The sequence below is a fragment of the Monodelphis domestica genome, chromosome 1 (assembly GCF_027887165.1).
Source record: "Monodelphis domestica isolate mMonDom1 chromosome 1, mMonDom1.pri, whole genome shotgun sequence".
Taxonomy (NCBI): domain Eukaryota; kingdom Metazoa; phylum Chordata; class Mammalia; order Didelphimorphia; family Didelphidae; genus Monodelphis; species Monodelphis domestica.
This window is the reverse complement of record NC_077227.1, coordinates 353344050-353359306: the sequence shown is the minus strand read 5'-3', so window position 1 is coordinate 353359306 and position 15257 is coordinate 353344050.

Here is a 15257-nt window from a genome sequence, read left to right as displayed (position 1 = left end):
TAGAGTCTCTTAAGAAAAGCAGCATAAATGTAGTGAAAAAAAAGTTAGCCTTGAAACCATGAGGCTTGAGTTCCCATGTTTGTCTTATAATTGAATGTGTCTCTGGATAAGTTATTTAAGCTCTCAGTACTCTAAGTCAAAGATATCAGTCAGAAAGAGAGGAGTTCCAGAATGAAGCTGGAACCAAGAATTAAAATGTTATAGGGAAATGATTAACAAAGTGAATAAAAATAGAATTAAACATTGGTGTTAATTTGTGGTTTTCTAAGTCAATATGTGGTGGCTCAAAAGGATTTTTCTATTTGGGCTTGACACCACTTCTAGGCAACTCTTTAAAACTGTAAGCTGAATGGAAGGGGCTGAGGTATATTGGAGAGGAAATATCCTTGCCCCAAATCTTCCTTTACTAATGAAATCATAGGTCCAATCACTATCTGGTCTTGATATACAGTGGTACCTTGACACACGAGTTTAATGAGTTCCATGACCACGCTCATAATTCAATTTGCTCATGTGTCAAATAGAATCTCCCCATTTAAATTAATGGAAATGCAATTAATCCATTATCATCCCCCCAAAACATGAATTTTTTGTTTTATAAACTTTTAAATATGAAAATGTACTTTATAAATAGCAAATAAATATATTTATAGATAATAAGAAAGAATATAAAGAAATAAATTTGCTAATGAAATATTATTTACCTTCAAGGTCAGGGGAAGATGCTGGTAGAGAAGGTTTTCATTTTACACACTATTGCTTAACATACTCTCTACACAGGTAATACTACATTTAAATGCAAAATTGTCCTTACACATTATTTATGATATGTAACTTTATTACTAAACTTAATTGTTATTTTTTTTACTTAATTATCATAATTTTCTTCATTGAATTTTAGCTGTTTTGCCACACTTTCCTCGATTTCACTTAGAGGCCATTTCAACAAAAACCTTTCTGTGGAAGTTTGTTTCTTCCTCCCTTTCAGAATGCACTAATAATGTGTGCAACAAGTGTCATTACATAGCTCCAATACACGACATGTTAAAACTTTTTCTGGGTGTGTCTTTTCAATAACTGTTTCATTTTTTTTTTCAAATCTTCAATATTTCCTTAATCTCACTTGTACTGATTACCTCATCCACCTTGGGCTTCTCCCACTGGAGGAAGCTTGTGATTCAAATATCAGTTGGTGACTTAAAGCAAAAATCCCAATCCTGACTCCTCTTATCTTAAATCACTCCTGATTTAAGGTGCTTATGTATCAAGGCACCACTGTACTACTAAATGGTAAAAGGAAATAAACTATTTTCAAGTGAAGAATTGCAAAGTCTAATGAACATATAAAATATTATTCTAAATTAAACTAATAAGAGAAATGAAAATTAGAACACCCTTGCAATTTCACCTCAAAGCCAATAAATTGACAAAAATCACAAAAGATTGGAATAGTCAATGCTGGAGGGGCTATGAAAAAATAGGCATAGAAATGCATTGTTGGTGGAGCTATAAACTGATTCAACCATTCTAGAAAGAGATTTGAAGTTATATTTACAAAATGAGCAAAGCCCCACTAACCCTCTAATCCAAAGACCTCAGGGTTCAGGATATCCTCCCAAGATGATAAAGGCAGAAAGAAAAATCCCATATATACCAACTCATTCACAACAGTATGTTGTATGGTTGTAAAGAACTTAAAACAAAATAAACATACAGAATAAATTCCGGTATGTCAATATATAATCCTAAAATAATTCCTGTGGCTCAAAAAATATTTTTTTCAGAGTGAAGTTCTTCTAAGAACTGAGTCAAAGTCTGACTTCCTGTGCCTGTTTTTCATTGGTTCTAAATCTTGTCCTCTGGGGCAAAGAGAGAGGATAATTTATCTCCCTATGATAGCCCTTAAGATATGTCAATACTGGTACTGCTCCTCCTAGCTATTGTTTGACCAGAAATTCTCACTGTCTATGTTGAAGGACAAAACTAACATCCCCTTCTGAGTAGGGCACCCCCACCCCCATATTTGAATTCAGACTTTCAGGAGTCCTAGAAAGGTCAAAGAAAATAATGTATAGTGAAAAAGCTTTAGTACAAAGAAGTCTCAGAGGTAGTATAGAAAGGTATTGTTATCATTCTTATCCTCTCTCCTGAACCAGTGGGCTTTTCTCTTCCTGAACAGAAGCCATATCTCAGTGTGGCATTTAAGACACTGGAAGGAGATGGCATTGGTGGCAATATCTGAAGATAAATGACCATAATACCATAGCTGTATTAAACTGTCATAGGCAATATTCCCATCAGGCCTGCAGATAAAATACTGACTTTAAGCAGTGCCATACTACTGGGTTCAGGACCCTAAATTATGCCCAGGGTTGGCCCGTTGTTAGAAAGTAAGATGGATGCCAAGGCATTAACCACACCATCTGAAACTATCAAAAATGTTGGTGGAGATGAAGAATGTTGATGTAGAATTGCATTTCAGATTTATATATTAAAAATGCATCAGAACATGAGGCAGTGGAACACAATCTGTCTCAGTTTTCTAGAATGATAATAGCTTACATTTATATAATAATTTAGAGTTTACAAAACAGTTTTTTCACAACAGCTCTTTGAGTTAGGTAAAATTAGTGTTATTCTTGTCATTTCAAAGATGAACTTGAGACTCAGAGAAATAATGTGACTTGCCCAAGGCCCTACAGTTAATAAGAGACAGATCCAAGAACTCAGATAGAACTCTCTATTCCACATTAACCCCTCTGAGCCCTAGTTAATGATTGCATAAGAAATTAAATGAAGTTCTATGTTTTTTCCCAGACCATAAAGAAAACAAAGAAAACTTGGCATGATTTGCTATCTTCATCAACAAATTGTTGTCTCTAAAATGAGTTTGGATTTGTTGGAATTTTTTCAGTGAAGAAGACATCTCTGAATGATACATAATCACAAAAATTCAAATTCAGAACTTCATGATTTGGATTCAATTTCCCATTCTAACCTTATCTGACATTATGATATTTTATAGACATCAAATTCCAGACATAGTGAAAAACTTGCCACCCCTCATTCCATATTGCTTATCTAGTCTTTTACTATACTTTTGCTCATATCATCTCCTATTCCTGGACTATCCATTTCTTTCCCTTCCCTACTTGTGAAAATCTTACCAATTTTACAAAGCTCTGATCAAATGCTATCTCTTCCATTGAGATTTCCATTATATTCCCAGATGGAAGTGATCATATGATCCTCTAGTATGTGGTATGGGTCCCAAAGCAAAGTCCCATACTTTGGGAGTTCTTTTCTGAGACCCAAAATAGTCACAATGGATTTCATTAAAACTGACCTCACTCTTAAGGATCAGAAAGAAAGTAGGCTAAGAAGAAGAGGAAAGAGAGGAAAAGACCAAAGAAAGTTCCACCCACCTTTCATATAACTTTGTTATATCTTCCCTTTAGTGAAACTATAAAACTAATGGCAGATTTCAATATCATGAAGGCTCATGAAACACTAAGAATTGGGGAAAAACATATTGAATAATAACAAGTGATGCAAGAGAGGTGAAACTACAACTTAGATATATTAATTCTGTATTAGAATTGCCAAGGGGCAAAGGATCATGGAACTGAGATAATTGCTAATTAAATTTGGACAAGACAGGCAAGGAGTCAGATGAGTGTCCCTGCCTTCCAATGGGTCACCCATTGACTGTCATTCTGGGTCTTTATTAAACTTCACAAAATGATTAAGTGATAAAACCTTAAGCCATTTTGAAATAGAACATAGCACTAAGTCATAGCCCACAATTCACTAGTTTCTCTCCTTTGGCAGGTAATGTATTTGGGCAAGGGGTGGGAATGGGATCAGCTACTGTAGTAGTGAATAGAGTAAAAGTCTGCCTCTCTGAGAGTTGCATCACTTGTAGACCCATTTACACACATATATTGGTAGCTAGGTGGTTTTGCAGAAATACTAATTAGGCCAAGTGATGTTAGAGATAGATCTATAGGAGTGAAATAGTTCCATTAAACTGAGGTTTCTGCACACTTAGAAAATGATACAGTGATTGGAAAAACAGTAATACCTAGGGGAGTTAATGCAGCTAAGGGCTCAAGGACTAGCTTTAATAGTAGCTGAAATTTGATTGATATCTTAGAAGATGGACAGAATGATGTTAGAGTAGGTTTTCTCAAGGTTGAATGTGATTTTGCTATAGCATGCTTTCAGCATAGTGTAACAGAAAGAAAGAAGGATTTGGAACCAAAAGACCCAAATTTGAGATATAATTACACCATTTACTAGAGGATCAAGAGTGAATCACTTAACTCTTCTGAGTTTCAGTTTCTTCATATGTAAAATATTTTAAAAATTGAATCTTTTATCACCTACCTTATGATGTTGTGAGAAAAGTACTTTTAAAACACTATAGAAATTGTGATATTACCATTACTGTTAATATTTTTATTATTATTAACAATAGTATTATAAAAACAAAAAATAAATACTGGGAAACAATTATCTGAGTCAAACTGACATTTTATTTGTGAAAGCTATAAATTACAAAATGTCAGGGTACAGATCCATCTCCATCCTAGGTTGGCCAAAAGACCCAATTCTTATGCATCCTTAAAAGGGTAGTGATCTTCAGAACATCTTTTCTGGAGGAAGGGGAAAGGTAGTAACCAGAGAAGGTCTCTTGAGTTTCTTATATTGTAAAAGCCATGGGTCTTCTGGGTAAAGATGGCTGCAATCTAGACGTGACTCGCTTCCCCTCCCCAGCACCAAACGAAATAGACTACCTCAAAAGAGCATAAAAATCACCTTTGGAAGAATGGAGGGACTCCCCAGTACCCCACAGAAATGAAGGTACATGGAGTTTGAACATTTCCACACTATAAGGAGGAGGAAAAGCTCGCACAAAAACATGAACTGAGCCGCCCCTCCCCCCCAACCAAACCAGAGTAAGCTATCAGAGCACTCACTGGGACAGCAAGTAAGTGAGGAGCATCTCTGTCTGGGGGGTGGCACACCAGGGTCCTTGGGATCTAAACACTGCAAGGAAACGACCTCTCAGGGCGGTTTCACGGGAAAATCCTATGCTGAGCAAAGGGGCGGCCACGCTGAGAGACTGCGCTGAGCAAAGGGGTGGCTGAGCTGAGAAGCTGCGCTGAGCAAAGGGGTGCTGAGAGGCTGCGCTGAGCAAAGGGGCGGCTGCGCTAAGAGGCTGCGCTGAGCAAAGAGACACTGAGAGGCTGTGCTGAGCAAAGGGGCAACTGTACTGAGAGGCTGCCCTGAGCAAAGGGGCGACCTCACTGAGAGGCTGCATTGAGCAAAGGGGTGGCTGCACTGAGAGGCTGCGCTGAGCAAAGGGGCTGCCTCACTGAGTACAGGGATCCACGCTCTAAGAAACCTTGGAGGCTGGGAAGAACTAGCCTGAGGCAACCTAAATTCACAGAAAACCCACCCTCATCACCAAGACCCCAGACCAAAAAAGAAAGTGGAATAAAACCACCAAAGGGATGGCTCATATGTCCCAAAATCAAGCCTCCAAGAAGAAAGGGCGGGGGGGGGGGGAAGTGACTATTGAAAACTTTTATGGAGGGAGTACCCAAGGAAAAGAAGAGAATAAGGATGAAATACAAACAAAATCAGAACATGCCTCCCAAAATGTAAACTATCCACAAGCTCTGGAAGATCTCAAACTGAAGCTTACCCAAAAGATGGAAACCTTTTGGGAAAAAAAATGGGAGAAAGAGATTAGCAGTCTGATAGATAAGACTTCACAATTGGAGAAGGAGCTGGAAGCATCTAATAGAAGGGCAGGCAAAGCTGTAAAGCAAAACTAGTCCCTAACGAACAGAATTAAGCAACTAGAAGACAGTGAGCATGCGCAAAAGATGGAAACCTTTTGGAAAGAAAAATGTGAGAAAGAGATCAGCAGTCTGATAGACAAGACTTCACAACTGGAGAAAGAGCTGGAAGCATCTAATAGAAGGGCAGACAAAGCTGAAAAGCAAAACCAATCCCTAATGACCAGAATTAAGCAAATGGAAGACAATGAGATTACAAAACAGCAAGAATCAATAAAGCAAAACCAAAAAATTAATGAATTAGAAGAAAACATGAAATATCTCACTGAGAAGGTCACAGACTTGGAAAACAGAGGAAGAAGAGACAACCTCAGAATTATTGGTCTCCCCAAAAAACCAGAGATAAACAAAAACATCAATGCTATTCTACAGGAGATTATAGAAGAAAACTGCCCACATGTTCTGGAGCAAGGGGGGAAAATAGAAATAGAAAGAGTTCATAGAACACCCTCTATACTAAATCCCCAAAAGACAACACCCAGGAATGTAATCACCAAATTCAAGAGCTTCCAAGAAAAGGAGAAAATCCTACAAGAAGCCAAGAAGAGGAGCTTCAGATATAAGGGGGCTCCCATAAGGATCACACAGGACTTAACGGCTAACACACTAAGAGACCTCAAAGCATGGAACACAATATTTAGAAAGGCAAGAGAGCTGGGTCTCCCACCAAGAATCAACTACCCAGCAAAACTGACTATATACTTCCAGGGGAAAGTATGGGCATTCAACAAAATGGAAGATTTCCAAGCATTTGCTAAGAAAAGACCAGAGCTCTGTGGAAAGTTCGATATCCAAGCACAGAAAGCAAGAGAAACATGAAAATGTAAATATGAAAGAAAGGGAAAAGGAGATAAATCTTATCTTTTTCTTTAAGTCAAACTCTCTTCTATAAGGACTACATTTACATCAAATTATATATATTAATATGTGGGGGAAATGTATTGTTTAACTCTCAAAAATTGTATGCATTATAAGCTTAGTTAGAAGAATCATACATAGGGAAAGATTGAAGCATTAAGAAGATTTGGTGAAAGGGGGGGCAAAGAAAGAAAAAGGGAGGGGGGAATCATTGATAATAGTAACATTTACTTCAAGAAATAAGGGGGGGGACTAAATAGAATAATATTTCCCATACAAAGATACACATGGGAAGGGGAGGGGAAGAACTCTCATATGAGAAGGAGAGGAAGAGAGCGTGAAGTGGTATTACTTAAACCTTACTCTCAGTGAAATCAAATCTGAGAGGGAAGAACATTGAGATCCAGTGGGATCCTGAATTCTATCTTATTCAACAGGGTAAGAAAGAAAGGAAAATCAAGCAGGGGGAGGGGGAGGGAGTATATAAAGGAAGGGCAGGAGAGGGGGGAAGGGGAAGGGAGAATAAAAAGGGAGGGGCTAGAAAGGGAAGCATATCAAGGGAGGGGAATAGGGGTACTGACCTAAAGTAAATCACTGGTTCAAAAGGATATAGCTAAAGAAGAAAGGTCGGAACTAGGGGAAGTTATCAAAATGCCAGGGAATCCACAAGTAACAATCATAAATTTGAACGTGAATGGGATGAACTCACCCATAAAATGTAGACAAATAGCAGATTGGATTAGAACCCAAAACCCTACCATTTGTTGTCTTCAAGAAACACACATGAGGCAGGTTGATACTCACAAGGTTAGAATTAAAGAATGGAATAAGACCTTTTGGGCCTCAACTGATAGAAAGAAGGCAGGAGTTGCAATCATGATATCTGACAAAGCCAAAGCAAAAATAGACTTGATCAAAAGGGATAGGGAAGGTAAATATATTCTGTTAAAAGGGAGTATAGACAATGAGGAAATATCACTAATCAACATGTATGCACCAAATGGTATAGCATCCAAATTCTTAATGGAGAAACTAGGAGAATTGAAGGAGGAAATAGACAGTAAAACCATATTAGTGGGAGACTTGAACCAACCACTATCAAATTTAGATAAATCAAACCAAAAAATAAACAAGAAAGAGGTAAAAGAGGTGAATGAAATCTTAGAAAAATTAGAGTTAATAGACATATGGAGAAAAATAAATAGGGACAAAAAGGAATACACCTTCTTCTCAGCACCACATGGCACATTCACAAAAATAGATCATACACTAGGTCACAGAAACATGGCACTCAAATGCAGAAAAGCAGAAATAATAAATGCAACCTTTTCAGATCATAAAGCAATAAAAATATTGATCGGAAAGGGTATATGGAGAGCCAAATCAAAAATTAATTGGAAATTAAATAATATGATACTCCAAAATTGGTTAGTTAGAGAAGAAATCATAAAAACAATTAATAATTTCATTGAGGAAAATGACAATGGTGAGACATCCTTTCAAACCTTATGGGATGCAGCCAAAACAGTACTTAGAGGAAAATTCATATCCATGAGTGCATATATTAACAAATTAGGGAGGGCAGAGATCAAGGAATTGGAAATGCAAATCAAAAAACTTGAGAATGAACAAATTAAAACCCCCCAGAAGAAAACTAAACTAGAGATCCTAAAAATTAAGGGAGAAATTAATAAAATTGAAAGTGATAGAACTATTGAGCTAATAAATAAGAATAGAAGCTGGTATTTTGAAAAAAATAGACAAAATATACAAAGTACTGGTCAATCTAATTAAAAAAAGGAAAGAAAAAAGGCAAATTCACAGCATCAAGGATGAAAAGGGGGAACCTCACCTCCAACAAAGAGGAAAGTAAGGCAATCATTAAAAACTACTTTGCCCAACTATATGGCAATAAATATACCAATCTACGTGATATGGATGAATATTTACAAAAATATAAATTGCCTAGACTAACAGAAGAAGAAATAGTTTTCTTAAATAATCCCATATCAGAAAAAGAAATCCAACAGGCCATCAAAGAACTTCCTAAGAAAAAATCCCCAGGACCTGACGGATTCACCAGTGAATTCTATCAAACATTCAGAGAACAGTTAATCCCAATACTATACAAACTATTTGACATAATAAGCAAAGAGGGAGTTCTACCAAACTCCTTTTATGACACAAACATGGTACTAATTCCAAAGCCAGGCAGGCCAAAAACAGAGAAAGAAAATTATAGACCAATCTCCCTAATGAATATAGATGCAAAAATCTTAAATAGGATACTAGCAAAAAGACTCCAGCAAGTGATCAGAATGGTCATCCACCATGATCAAGTAGGATTTATACCAGGGATGCAGGGCTAGTTCAACATTAAGAAAACTATCCACGTAATTGACCACATCAACAAGCAAACCAACAAGAACCACATGTTTATCTCAAAAGATGCAGAAAAAGCCTTTGATAAAATACAACACCCATTCCTACTGAAAACACTAGAAAGCATAGGAATAGAAGGGTCATTCCTAAAAATAATAAACAGTATATATCTAAAACCATCAGCTAATATCATCTGCAATGGGGATAAACTAAACCCATCCCAATTAAGATCAGGAGTGAAACAAGGATGTCCATTATCACCTCTATTATTTGACATTGTATTAGAAACGCTAGCAGTAGCAATTAGAGAAGAAAAAGAAATTGAAGGCATTAAAATAGGCAAGGAGGAGACCAAATTATTGCTCTTTGCAGATGACATGATGGTCTACTTAAAGAATCCTAGAGATTCAACCAAAAAGCTAATCGAAATAATCAACAACTTTAGCAAAGTTGCAGGATACAAAATAAACCCACATAAGTCATCAGCATTTCTATATATCTCCAACACAGCTCAGCAGCAAGAACTAGAAAGAGAAATCCCATTCAAAATTACCTTAGACAAAATAAAATACTTAGGAATCTATCTCCCGAGACAAGCACAGGATCTATATGAACACAACTACAAAACACTTTCCATACAACTAAAACTAGACTTGAACAATTGGAAGAACATTAACTGCTCATGGGTAGGATGAGCCAATATAATAAAAATGGCCATCCTATCCAAACTCATCTATCTATTTAGTGCCATACCCATGGAACTTCCAAAAAAAATTTTTACTGATATAGAAAAAACCATAACAAAGTTCATTTGGAAGAACAAAGGATCAAGGATATCCAGGGAAATAATGAAAAAAAAAATACAGAGGAAGGGGGCCTTGCAGTCCCAGATCTCAAACTATATTATAAAGCAGTGGTCATCAAAACAATTTGGTACTGGCTAAGAGACAGAAAGGAGAATCAGTGGTATAGACTCGGGGTAAGTGACCTCAGCAAGACAGTATATGACAAACCCAAAGATCCCAGCTTTTGGGACAAAAATCCACTATTTCATAAAAACTCCTGGGAAAATTGGAGGACAGTGTGGGAAAGATTAGGTTTAGATCAACACCTCACACCCTACACCAAGATAAATTCAAAATGGGTGAATGACTTGAACATAAAGAAGGAAACTATAAGAAAATTAGGCGAACACAGAATAGTATACATGTCGGACCTTTGGGAAGGGAGAGGCTTTAAAACGAAGCAAGACATAGAAAGAGTCACAAAATGCAAAATAAATAATCTGGATTACATCAAATTAAAAAGTTTTTGTACAAACAAAACCAATGTAACTAAAATCAGAAGGGAAGCAACAAATTGGGAAACAATCTTCATAGAAACCTCTGACAAAGGTTTAATTACTCAAATTTACAAAGAGCTAAATCAATTGTACAAAAAATCAAGCCATTCTCCAATTGATAAATGGGCAAGGGACATGAACAGGCAGTTCTCAGCCAAAGAAATCAAAACTATTAATAAGCACACGAAAAAGTGTTCTACATCTCTTATAATCAGAGAGATGCAAATCAAAACAACTCTGAGGTATCACCTCACACCTAGTAGATTGGCTAACATGACAGCAAAGGAAAGTAATGAATGCTGGAGGGGATGTGGCAAAGTAGGGACATTAATGCATTGCTGGTGGTGTTGTGAATTGATCCAACCATTCTGGAGAGCAATTTGGAACTATGCCCAAAGGGTGATAAAAGACTGTCTGCCCTTTGATCCAGCTATAGAGCACGGCTGGGTTTGTACCCCAAAGAGACAATAAGTAAAAAGACTTGTTCAAGAATATTCATAGCTGCACTCTTTGTGGTGGCCAAAATTTGGAAAATGAGGAGATGCCCTTCAATTGGGGAATGGCTGAACAAATTGTGGTATATGTTGGTGATGGAATACTATTGTGCTAAAAGGAATAATAAAGTAGAGGAATTCCATGGAGACTGGAACGACCTCCAAGAAGTGATGCAGAGCGAAAGGAGCAGAACCAGAAAAACATTATACACAGAGACTGAAACACTGTGGTACAATCGAAGGTAATGGACTTCTCCATTAGGGACAATGCAATATCCCTGAACAATCTGCAGGGATCTAAAAAACACTATCCACAAGCAGAGGATAAACTATGGGAGTAAAAACACCGAGGAAAAGCAACTGGTTGACTACAGGGGGGAAGGGGATACGACTGAGGAGAGATTCTAAATGAATACTCTAATGCAAATACCAACAACATGGAAATGGGTTTGAATCAAGAGCACATGTGATACCCAGTGGAATCGTGGGTTGGCTATGGGAGAGGTGGTGGGAAGGGGGTGGGGGGGAAGAAAAGAAAATGATCTTTGTTCCCAATGAATAATGTTTGGAAATGACCAAATAAAATAATGTTTAAAGTGAAAAAAAAGCCATGGTCACTTCTTGGAGCTTCAAATACATCTGAGATATCATACTATCTGGATACCTTCCAGGATACTGGACATATGAAACAGACTTCCTTTGGCAGCATTTCAGAGGATTTTCTTTGTGATTTTTACTTACAATATGATTATTGATGACTGATTCTCATATACATTCAATTAATTGATAATTGTTGTTATTCCTTATAATTAATTCTACTATAATTACAACTTATACTATTAGCCATCTAAAAGGATTACGTGTAGAAGTTATACACAGACAAAATATTAGTGAAACAATTAATATATCCTAATTAAAATAGCTTAACTAAATTGTCTTTTATGGTACTTAAAACTAAGTCAAGAAGAATTTTTTTTCCTTCTATGTCAATAAGAAAGTTTTGGAAAGGAGGGGGGCAGGGGAGTTACAAGTTTATTATACAGTAAAGGTTCCCAAAGCTGATTATAGATGGCCCTTGTATTTATTTGTCTGTATCAACCATTTTAAAAAATTATTTATTTCAAAACATTTTTCCATGTTTACATGATACATTTTCTTTCCCTCCCCTCTTCCCTCCCCTCTCCCAGAGTCAACAAGCAATTCCACTGGGTTGTACCAATGTTGTCACTTGATATTTCTGTCCATAGTATTCATTTTTGCTATTGAGCAATTTTTAAAGGACTAAACCCCAAATCACATCCCCATATATACAAGTGCTAAGTGATGTCATATGTTTTGCTTTTGCATTTCTACTCCCATAGTTCTTTCTCTCAATGTAGATAGCATTCTTTCCCATAAATCCTTCAGGAGGGTCCTGGCTTGTTGTATTGCTACTAGTAGCAAAATCTATTACATTGAATTGTTCCACAATGTTTTACTTTTTGTGTACAACGTTTTCCTGGTTCTGTTCATTTCACTCTGCATTGGTTCATTGAGGTATTTCGACAATTTTAGACAGAGGATAGAAAGGTAGAACAAATGAACCAGCAGAAAAAATGTGAGATTAAAAGTTAAAGAACCAGAATTCAAATCCCATTTTTGACATTTTTGACTGTGTGAGCATAGATAACCTAGATAAAGCATTTAACCTAACTGAACTTCTGTTTCTGCTTTCTCATCAGTTAAAAGAAGAGGTTGGAGTTAGGTGATTTCCAGTTCTAAATCTATGACCTTATAATCTCAGTGTAAATATAGGGTAACTTAAATGCATTATGGTCACAAAGTCCCTTCATGACACCATTTTACAAAGGAGAAAACTAAGACTAAAATATTTGAAGTGGGTTCAAAGACCCAAGATGGTGGTTTAGTAGCAGTGAAAGCTGAAACCACTCTGACAGTCTTTCCAAACCAATCCTTAAAAAGCACCTCAAAATGACAGGAGTCAAAAACCAAAAGCAAGATGAAGTGAGGGGACTTTCCTGCAGAACACACCTTGAAAAGTAGGCAGAGAGAATTGATTTTCACAGGATAAAGGGGAACCAAAAGTAAAACTTCACAAAGAGGAGTGCTGGTGGACCACCCCCCTCACACCTACTGCATCAGGTTCTGCAACTGGGCATAAGCCAACTTCAGGATCCTGGGATCTAGGCTACACCAACAAATCCACCCCCTTGAAGTCCCAGGCCCTAGAACCAGTTCACAGTGAAGTCCAGAAGTCCATAGAGCTGGGCCCTTTCAAATCTGTACTTCTATGGGGAAGAACTAGTCCCAGAACAAAATAGCTCACAGTGCCAAGACCTGCATACCAGCCATAAAGGAGACAGAATTATCCTTTCAGAATTCTCAGTCCACAGGAATAACAAGGCTAGGAAAATGAGCAAACTGCACAAGAAACTCCTAACCCCCCAAAATTTCTATGGTCACAAACAGCAAAGCACAGAATCAACAGGTGACAGTGAGATCCAAGCAAACTACATGCAAAATATCAAAGAAAATGGTAATTGGTCTCAAGTGCTGGAAAAACTCAAAAAGGAATGTAAAAATCAAATGAGATAGGTCAAAGGAAAATGAGAAGAAAAGCGAGGAAAAGAAATTAAATTAATGTAAAATATTTGAAGCATCTCATCCACATTCATTGCACACTAAGTGACAAAGTCAGGATTGTAACCTAGGTCTCCTAATTCTAAGGCTATTTATTGTATTATAGTGCTTAGGAAACGGGATGACCAGACAGTGAAAGCCTAGTTTAATGAAGGCTTATAGTATATCAAATAGGGAGGCTAGACTTTTGCTAGCCTTTTATAATCCCTCCATTACATCTCTATGTGATTTTTAAGGTTAGTTTATATCTCTCTGTGGCACTGTTGGGGAATGTAAGGGAAGGAGAGGACTGGAAGGGAAAGAAAGGGAGAGTTAAATTGGAAAAACATGTGCATACTTGCTCTAGGTTTCATTGTGGTAAAGATGCCTTGGTGAAGATGTGCTTAATGGGATATGAACTGGAATGAATGGTCCACTCTATTCTAGTCAAACCAAAGTCCTCTTTTAATCTTAACCACAATGAAGCTAATGATTTTGCCAGAAGTTTGTTTGTTTTTTTCAGTAATCCAGTCTGAAGTTCCAGAACTTGGAACTTAAACATATTTATCAGTCAACTGACTGATTTAATATGTTTCTTTATCATCAGAAGAAGTAACAAAACAACATTCCCATATCTGAATGATTTCTTACCATCATTAGACTCTCTTATTTCTTTTTTTATTATTATTTTTCAGTTGAGGAATACTTAGCTTCACTCCACCTTTCTCAGATGCTTTAACTTTCTCTCTCTCTCTCTCTCTCTCTCTCTCTCTCTCTCTCTCTCTCTCTCTCTCTCTCTTTCTCTCTCTCTCTCTTTCTCTCTTTCTCTCTCTCTCTCTCTCTCTGTATGTCTTTGTCTCTCTTACCTCTTGGTGTTTCGGTTCCACTGCCTATCTCTGTCTGTCTGCTATCTTTCTGTTTCTTCCTCCCCCCCCTCCCCTTTCAGTCTCTCTCCATTGTCTCATGTTTGTTTTTTCCATCATTTCTATTTAGCACCTGGATTGTAAGAAATTTTCTCACCACATAATAAAGGAAGGATCTAGACCAAATAGGCAGCAGAGTGCAATAGAAAGAGCATTGAATCCCTATTCTGGGAAAAAAAACCCCAACAACAACTGAGTTTTTGTCCTGACTCAAGCATAATCCTCATTTGTGATTTGGGGCAGACTACTTACCCTCACTGGAACATTATTTTCTCTTCTAGAAAAAGAGAAATTTTTAAAAAGAGAGAGATTTTAACTCAGTAACATAAAAAAAAACCTTTTATTCTCACATTCTATGTTCTAATGTTCCTTCTAGCTCTTGCATTCTATGCTAAAAGGCACTTATCCTCACTGGACTTCAGTTGAAAATGCCCTTCCAATTTCCACACCCAGGACTGCCTCCCACCCAGAGAAAGGTTAGATGGTTGAACACCCTGGATGATTGTTTATAAGTAATTTTGAAGGGAAGACTCATCAGCCAGGGAGAGGCTGGACCAGATAACTTCTGAGTTCCCTTAGGTTCTAGGAGACAGTCCCTGTGTTTCATTAGTTCTATTATCATACTTCAGGTAGAGGAGAATTGTTAAGAAACCCTGTCTGCAAATGAGGGAAATTCTCCAAGAACAGCCTTCCAATAACAGACGCTATCGCAATAAGGAATAGAAGGAACACCAAGTGTGTTGTGGAGGAGGAAAAATGCATTTCAGTT